Genomic DNA, 9,783 nt, shown 5'->3' with positions numbered 1-9,783 from the left:
GGAGATAAACAATTAACAAGATGCTCTGATGCCTTTAAGAGCTTAAGAGAGTGAGAAAGGAATATTCCCCATCTTCCCCCACACCCCCCTCCACCTTGCCTTACGTTCCTTCTTCTCTTATACTCTTGTCTCTCCTCACTCTCCATCTCCCCCTCCCATCCCTAGTGCCCCCCTCCCAGCCCTGTTCTTTCTCAATCCTCAAGTCTCCTAGCATCTCCTCTTCCGCTCCTCCTGCCTCTAGCTCCCCTCACAACCTAGATCTCTCTCCATTATCGTACCTCCTTAACTCTACCCCCCTCGCCTCCTTCATCCATATTTCCCCTAACACTCCCTCTTTTTCCCTCACACTCCTATTTCCCTTCACACTCCCCTTTTCCCTCTACGATCCTATTTTCGCGACACTGTCCCCATCTTCCTCACCCTCATCTTCTCTAACATTTCTTCTTCCCTAGCTCCCCTCAGACCCTGTATTTCCCCCATCACTGTATCTCCTCATTCCTATTTCTCCTTTTACTTCCCTTGTCCCCTCACACCCCCATTTCCTCGCAGTCCCCTTAACTTTCCTCCTACTCCCCATCTTCCTTCACACTCCTCCCATATCCTTTCACACTCTCCACAGTCTCCCCTCAGACTGCCCGCATTTTCTCATTTTCCCATCTCTAATTAATCCCTCCATCCTCTCTCATTCCCATCCCTACCTCCCCTCACACCCCATACTTCTAGCCATTTCCTCGTCTCCTCACCTCTATCTGCCTCATACTCCTCCATCTCCTCTCATGTTATTCCCATCCCCAGCCCCCTGAACACCCTCCCTCTTTACCCATAACCATCTCCTTTCACACTCCCATCCCCATGATCCTCTCTCCCTCACCCCCATATCCCTTACATTACCTCTTCCCCTCACATTTCCACACATCTTTGCATTTCCCTCCTCACACTAGCCTCTCCCATGTTCTCTCCTACACTTTTAACCCCTCACACACTCTGTCTCCTTTCCTGCTCCCCTCTCCCATCTAGCCTCCCCTCTTCCTGCTTCTCTCCTCCTCCTGCCTTCCATCGTTTCCTATCTCCCTTCTCATTCTCACTTCTTTTGCTCCTGTTTTCATACACTTTCATTTCCTCTATAGAATCCTAGAATCACATAGTTAGAGGGAACCCATACATCTAGCAGGAATCCCCCTTTCAATACCCCACAGCCTCTGGCCTAAAGATTCTCTCAATGTTGGGGATGGAAGTGGGGAGAAGGAGGGAAATAACCACTTATTAAGCACCTACTATGTGCCAGGTGCTATGCGCTCATCAATTTATAAATATCTCATTTGATCCTTTTACAACCCTGTTGGGTAGATGCAATTGTTTCCCTGCCCCCCCCCCCCCCCCCATTTGACAGTTGTGGAAACTTCGGCAGACAGAAATTAAAAGACTTGTAGAAAAAATTGTTTTAACATGTAGTTGGGGAAAAATAAATTATTTTAAAAGGAAATTAATTGACTTACACAAGTTTACACAGCTAGTAAGTGTTTGAGGCAGAATTTGAATTCAGTTCTTTCTGGCCCCAAATTTTACCCTCTAGTTGCCTCCTGAAGCCGCTCATATGGCTTTGAGAGATCTTTAAATATGTTTTCCCTTACAACGAGCCCAGATCTTTCTCTCCACGACTTCCCCCCAATGCTGTTAGTTCTCTTGGACCCAGAAAAACAAGTCTAATCCCTCTTCTAGGCGACTGTCTTTCAAACATTTGTTGACAGTGATTATAAATCTAGAGGATACCTCAGAGACTAGAGTCCGACATCTTCATTTTATAGTTGAGTAAACTGAGACTCGAAATGTTAAGGCCGCTCACCTAGAAGTCATTAGAGACAAAATGTGAACCAGGCCCTCTTAACTCTGGAGCTAGTGGTCTTTCCGTTGTTCAGCTAAAGCCAGCAGGACTTCATTGGACTGCTATAGGATTTGAACTTTCAATTTTCTTATTTGAAGTTGGTCCCCTTATCCCTTAGACCATGTAACTTCCTAATTCTCTTTGCCAGACTAATGCCCCACCCCACCAGGTTTCTTCAACCAATCTTTTGATGTCATGGCTTCCAGTTGTCTACCCATTCTGGTCACCATCTACAACCACTCCTTCCCCTCATTTCCCTCATCTCCCTTTCTACTCCTCTGTTTCCTGTCATCCTTCCACCTTTTTTTCCTCCCACTTTCCAATCTCTTCTCCCACTTTCCCTATTCCTCCATTTCCCCTCACCCTCATCTCCCCACACATACCCCCTGCCTTCCATTATATTCCCCATCTTCCTTTCTATTCCCATGTCTTCCTCAACTCCTGTTCTCATACTCCCTCATCTCTTCCCATGCACCCTATATCCCACCTCTTGTCTAGTCCTACTTCCCCCCATACCTTTCATGTCCTCTCACACCCTCATGTTCCCACCCTGATAACCATACAACTGATTATAGTGCAGTCTGGAAGTTTAGAACCTGCCTTTCTCTGGTTTTAGCTTCATAGACCTCCTCTAGTCCAAAAGAGAGACCGCTTTCCCTAGTCTCCTGTGTGCTACTATAAGGAGGAGACCCCAGTCTAGTTCAACCTTTCTCACTACTGAGGAGGGGGAATCCCTGGCTATTTCTGGCCCCAGGGTCACAGGATCCCTTTATGCTTTGTTACAAGAGCATTCTCTCTCTCCCTCCCTCCCTCCCTCTCTCTCTCTCTCTCTCTCTCTCTCTCTCTCTCTCTCTCACACACACACACACACACAGCATTCTCCCCTTTTATCACACACTGACATACAAATACATATAACATGCTTCCTCACCCTCCTACACAAACATCCAATAATATTACATTAGCAGAGGGGAGATTAGGTTGGGATTTTAATAAGCTTTTTTTTCTTTTAAAGCAACAAAACACATTTTACAATTCCCAGCCCAAAGAAAGGTGAGTCCAAGCTGTCCGTCAGAAGAATGTCTTCTGGGCTTGTGATATACGTGAACACACACACACTATGCACACCCTTTCAGATGTGTGTGTCCACATGTCTGCCCAGAGACATATTTCTAAGATATGTTGGTGAAATGCATGCTTTCATTTTGGAGTTGGTACGTGTAGGATTAATGTATAGATATACAAGCATATGTATGTACAAGTGGGTATGATGCATATTGATGAATTCTGTGTGATATGTGTATAGGTATATGGATATGTGTGTATTTAGTGATTATGAGTCAATCAATCAAACATTTATTAATCACCTACTATGTACCATCACTGTATTATACACCAGGCATTTTTGGGCATATATACATATATATATATATATATGGTGTCTATGATGGACAAGTAGGTTGCTAGTAGGTGTGTATGTATGCATGAGTATGTTGTACTTATTATGTGATGAGTGCATATGGGTGTGTGCTATATAAATGTTGGATGTCTTGTATGAATTTATGTGTCATGGTGATGTGTGTGCAGGTAACTCTTTGTACATCTATGATATTTATACATACATACATATAGATAGATAGGTAGATAGACAGACAGATAGATAGATAGATAGATAGATAGATAGATAGATAGATAGATAGATAGGTAGATAGAGGCAGTGTAGTACAATGGAGGAGGCACAAAACTTAGAGTCAGGATGACCTGGGTTCAAATGCTACCTCCAATGCTAGTTCTATGAATCTAGGCAAGTCATTTAACCTCTATGTGCCTCAGTTTCCTCATCTCTCCAATGAGAAGGTTGTATGGACTCAATGGCCTCCAAGTTCCCTGGATCTTATGCATATACAGGTGTGTGTGTTTACAAATATCCCCATACACACATATATTGTTGTTTTTGTGTTTGTCCTTTGTTCTTGAAGAGGACCATGACATCAAGATGATGACCTGACTTGCAGTTGTTGAGTGAGGGAGGGCTGTGCAAGGTCACCAACCTCACTTTCTTCTCCTGAGCCATCTGGGTCCAGTGGCCTGATATTCATCAGGATAACTGGAGGTGGCCCAGGATGCAATGTGAGATCCTGGCCCTTTCAGGCTGAGGTCTTATCACATTCTCACTTTGAATGAGATATACCCATTCAATTTTTATTTTTTGATTAAAGGGGGCCATCCCTTGAGTAACATATATATGTGTGTGTGTGTGTGTGTGTGTGTGTGTATGTATACATACATACACATGCATCCACACATTAATCATAAATATATTTATGTATCTTCATATATGTATCTATCTTACTGGTAGGGTGCAGAGTCAGAGATCATACTCTCTTTCCTTGACCATCCATATAGGAGTCTGACAAATGCTGTGCCACCACATATGAGCTTCTAGTATCTCCTACCCCATGTAGTTATGCAGGAACAGTTTTTTTCTGACCATATAGCACCAGTAGACCTTAGTATAATAGGATATGGAAGAGAAAAGAGACTTACGAGAGATCATCTAGTCCAAGACCCCTATGCTTCCCTGTTTTACAGATTAAGAAGCAAGAGACTCTAAGAGATTAGATAAAATTTCAAGGTCACATAGAGCTTTGTCTCCAAAATCTGTGCTAGAGGTGGAAGGGACTTTGGAACACAGAATGCCAGAGCCAGAAAAGAAAGTTAGAAAATAGACTGCTGGACCTAGAAAGGGCCTTTGAATCCTGAATCTAGTTGAACCCCCTAATTTCATGGAAGAGGAAACTGAGGCTCAGACTGGGGAAGTGACTTGCCCGAGATCACCCAGCTAGCTCTGGCAGAGCCAGAACTCAAACCCATCCTCTGAATTCCAAATCCAGTACTTTCCATGACACAAGCTGCCTCCTCCCTTCCGGGGAACTCTTCCAGATACTGTATTCAAGAGAGCTGCTGTCTCCGTCCCCTTCCTGCTTTCTCCTTCAGCTCCTATCCTCTTCGTGCCAGGCACCGGGCGCCACGATGCCCAGTGCTGCTGCCTCCCTCGAGGGTCTGGCTGAAACTGCTGCAGAGCAGATGGGAGATTTTCACCCAACGCTGTCATCCTGACTTGTTCCCTCGGGGGCTGGTACATACTGTGTGCCAAGGTTAATTAAACTGGTAATTAGGAGAGATGCTTAATCTATCTGGTTAATAAAATAACCTCCTTACCATCAATGCATCAGTTCTTTCAGTCTACTGGGTAAGCACCAGGGGGTACCTGGTATCTTGAGATTAGCCAGAAAGAATGATGAGCCCTGCTGGGTCTCCAGTCCCCTCGTTTCTCCTCTGGCACTGGCCCATATCCCTAAATGTCTGAACTACTTAAGAGATGGAGAAAGGTAACAGCAACATGCAGAGGGGCCACAGGAAAAGAGGCCTCTTCTTCCTCCTCCTAGGCTTAAAGGAAGGAGTAGGCAGGGATCTGCAGAAGGGGCCTCAGACATTCTGGCATCAGGGATGGGGCCAGGGAAGCTCTTCCTAATTCAAGACTATGAAGTCCTGGGAGTTGGGGGGTGGGGGTGGCTGGGGAGGAGGGCAGGGCTCCAGGGTTCTCCTTTGGGTACCAGTCAATTTCCTGAATCCCAGGACATCTCTTCTTTCCCAAGCATAGAAAAAAACTTTGCATTTCTATAGCACTTTAAGAGAATAAACCTTTTTTTATATCATCTTCATTTCCTAATATATCCCTCTCCATTCTCCCCCACCCCCAGAGAGCCATCCCTTATAACAAAGCATAAAAAAGAAAGGGGGGAGCTGTTCAGCAAAACTAACCCACACATCAATCATGTCTGCTAGCATATTCAGGGTTCTTCATCCATTGTCCCTCACCACTGCAAAGAAGGGGGGGATGGATTCTCATATGTTGGGGCCATGCTCAATCATTATAGTTACACAGTGTTTAGTTTCATTTTTTTATTTTGTTGTCCTTGTTCTTTCTGTTTGCATTATGGTGGTTACTGCATGTATCATTTCCCTGGTTATGTTTACTTCACTTTGGGCCAATTTTTTAATGTCTTCTCAACATTTTAAAGTTTACAAAATATTTCCCAATAACCTTGAGATAGGCAAGTATCACTATCTCCATTTTCCAGAGAGGGGACTAAAAAAAAAAAATTTATCATCATGCAATGGCCCCTTGTAATAGTAGTAGTATAACATTGCATTGATACTCCAAATTGTATCATAGGTGTGGGGACTCACTCTGTTGGTGCAGACCACAATCTTCACCTCCTCTCATCCCTGTCCAAGCCACAACCCTGTCCATGCCTTATTAGATGCTGTCACAAGTTGCTGTGGTCAACAAACTCCATCTAGGAGCCAGCCTCTCTGCTCCTTAGCTGGGCTGATCTTTGGATCACAGGCCATCACTGGACTTATATGGGAAACTGTTCCAACCTGGCTTGCACTCTGCTGGCAGAAAGCCCAGGGTCATCTCTATGCTACAAGGAGGACTTTTGGAAGAGGACTTTTAATAGAGGATTATAAATTATGAATTATTATAAGTAAATAATAATAAATGAAAAGCTTTCAAAATATAGAAAGTAGAAGAGATGAAACTCATGTGGGAGCATGATGAAGCACATACAATCCCCAGCATCCTCTCTGCTGTTGGAGTTGTCCCAAAGATGCTTGCAGTGAGCCTACAGAAGATGGATGAGCTTACATCCCAACACTTTTATTCAATTACAAAAAGCAGTTGTTTTATCCATCTGTGTGATAGTTCTCCAAACATAAATGTAAAAGAATATGAGTAGAATAGTGCCTTGACCTTGACTCATTTCTAGCTGAGCTCCATGAACAGTATGATAACGGCTCTAAGTTTTGAGTCAGAGGACCTGGATTCAAATCCCATCTCTGACACACATTGCCTGTGTGACCTTAGGCAAGTCACTTGGTCTCTCTAGGTCTCAGTTCCTCCACCTGTAAATGTTCAACTAGATACTCTCTATGGTGTCTTCTAGCTCTGAATCTATGATCCAGTGAAATAAGAGATAATAACAATAACGATAATCTTACCACCAAAGGATTGGCCACAAAATAATGAAAAAAACATTTTTTTTTGGCCACAGTAAGTCATGAGTGATAAAGAGTTGTGATCTTCCTATGTGGAAAAATACCTCTGTGGGTCATTCACAGATCCTTAAAGTATTAATAATAGCCAACCTTGCTGTAAAGCTCTATACCTTACAAATCCCTTTCTGCATGAGCTCGATGGTGTTGGAATCATTACATCCTCTTTTTTGTTGTTCAGTCCTGTCTGACTCCTTGTGACCCCATCTGGGGTTTTCTTGGCAGAGATACTGGAGTGGTTTGCCATTTCCTTCTCCAGCTCGTTTTAAGATGAGGAAACTAAGGCAAACAGACTTGCCCAGTATCACCCAACTAGTAAGCATCTGAGGCTAGATTTGAACTTGGGAAGATAAATCTTCCCAACCTGAGGTCCAGTGCTCTGTCTACTGTACCAGCCATGTCCATTTTACAGAGAAATTAAAGTGTAAGTTTGCAGAAGCTGTAATTCCTACAGCCGACCTGGGTTTGAATCTGGCCTCCGATGCTAGCTATATTACCAGGAAGAAGCTACTTGGCCTTTCTTCAGCCTCAATTTCCTCATCTATAAAATGGGACTAATAATAGTACACTTTGCAAACATTAAAGTGCTGTATAAATGTCAGCTATTGACATTCCAGGTGCCCTTGTTCCAGGCTGCCCTTTCTGTTCATTTTGACCATATTTTACTTGGATAAAAATGTTGGATGGGAAGAAAAGTACCACACAGCATGATTTGTCTGGGCTTCATTCCCTCTTCCCTCCCTCCTCCTTTTCTCCCTCCTGCTGGGATGGCCCTGGACCCACCGGCTGGCATCCTTTAGATTTATATGAGATGCAGCTTGGCAAGGACTGTTTCATTTTTGTCTTTGTATGCCCAGCATCCAGCACTGTGTCTGGAAAATAGTAGACACTTAATAAATGCTTGTTAATTGATTGGCACCATGGAAAGAACATTGGTATTTGTGTCAGGAGATCTTGGTTCAAGCTCTGGGTCCACTATGTATAGAATCATAGGATTTAGAGATGTAAGGGACCTTAGAGACCATCTAGTTCAACCCCCCATTTTACAGATAAGAAAATGGAGGAAGAGATAAATGACTTGCTTACTAAGCTCTGGGATTCTGGGCAAGTTCCTTGAACTCTCTGGGCTTCAGCTTCTATGTCTGTAGAATGGAGACAATAACACTTTAATCACCTATCTCATAAGTGGACTTTGGACACCTGAACTCAAGGACCAGATCTGACAAGTCACTCAAGCTCCCCGAGTTTCAGTTTCCTCATTTATAAAATGGGGCTTGGGGACTCCTATAGTAGCCTAATAATCAGTCTCCCTGCCTAAGTTCCTCCCCCTCCAACCCATCCTCCTGCCAGCTTGCCAAATTGATGTTCTTAAAGCTTGAGTCTTACCATGTTACTCCCTTCCTCGTGTCTTCCAATTGCTTCTAGGACAAAATACAAGCTCCTATGTCTGGCATTTAAAGCCTTCTCTCTCTGGCTCCAGCCTACTTTTCAAGGCTTACCACATGTTATTTCCCTTCACCCACTCTATTGTTCAGCCAAACTGGCTTTCTTGATGTTTCCCATAAACAACATTCCATTTCCCATCTCCATGCCTTAGCATAGGCTGTCCCACACACCTGTAACGCACTCCTGCACTGGTGCTCTATCCATTGCACAACTCACTAGCTGTGTGACCTTGGGCAAGTCACTTAACCCCAATTGCCTCATCCTGGATCATCTCCAGTCATCCTGATGAATATCTGGTCACTGGATTCAGATGGCTCTGGAGGAAAAGTGAGGCTGGTGAACTGCACAGCCCTCCCTCACTCAAAACAAAGTCAAATGCAAGTCATGTCATCATTTCTCTGATGCCATGGTCTTCTTTGGCAATGAAGGACAAACACATACACAATGCACTGCCTTCTCACCACCACCTCTTCTATTCTCTAGCTTCCTTCAAGACTCAGTTTACCACCTTCTGATCCCCATGGATGTTGGTATTCCCCATTCCAATTACGTTAATTACATAGTAAATTACAATTTACTATGCAAGGGTGGGAATCAGTTTGTATATTTGTAAAATACAAATGAAATGTATTTGTATATTGAGGCAACTAGATGACACAGTAGATAAACCCTGGGACTGGTAGTCAGGAAAGACCTGAGTTTGAATCCTGCCTTAGACCTTTATGGGGTGTGAGACCCTGAACAAGTTGCTTCACCTCTCTGTGTCTCAGTTTCCCCATCTGTCAAATGGGGATAACAATAGCACCTACCATAGGGTCCCAAAGAGTCAGACATGACTGAACAATTGAACAACAGCAAATTTTACAAGGTTGTTGTGAGGATCAAATATGTAAATCTTAAAGTGTTATGTAAATCCTAGTTATATTATTATTACTGTGTTTTTTGTATCCACTGAAAGAATCTAAGCAGATATTTTTCCCTTTTTTGTCTTTTTATTCCCAGTGGCTACCAGAGTTCCTGCTTCCCAGTAGGCACTTAATACGTACCTGTTGACTGAAAAAATATGAATGAATGATTCCATGTAAGTTAAGTGCTTAGTTGAGGCAGCCAAAAAGAACTTGCAGCTAGCTCATACTCATAGGATATAATATCATTAGAACATAGGGCCAGGATCCCATCAGTCATCTAGTCCAACCTCTTCATTTACAAGTGAGGAAACTTATACCAGGGCAAAGTGATTTGCCCAAGGACACCACTAATAAATGTTAGAGCCAGGCTAGGCAGGTCCTCTGACTTCCTCCTCCTTCCTCTTCCCTCCCTTCTCCTGCCCA

This window comes from Notamacropus eugenii, chromosome 1 (assembly GCF_028372415.1).
Source record: "Notamacropus eugenii isolate mMacEug1 chromosome 1, mMacEug1.pri_v2, whole genome shotgun sequence".
Classification (NCBI taxonomy): domain Eukaryota; kingdom Metazoa; phylum Chordata; class Mammalia; order Diprotodontia; family Macropodidae; genus Notamacropus; species Notamacropus eugenii.
The sequence above is the reverse complement of the archived record's forward strand: the minus strand, read 5'-3'. Positions refer to the sequence as shown.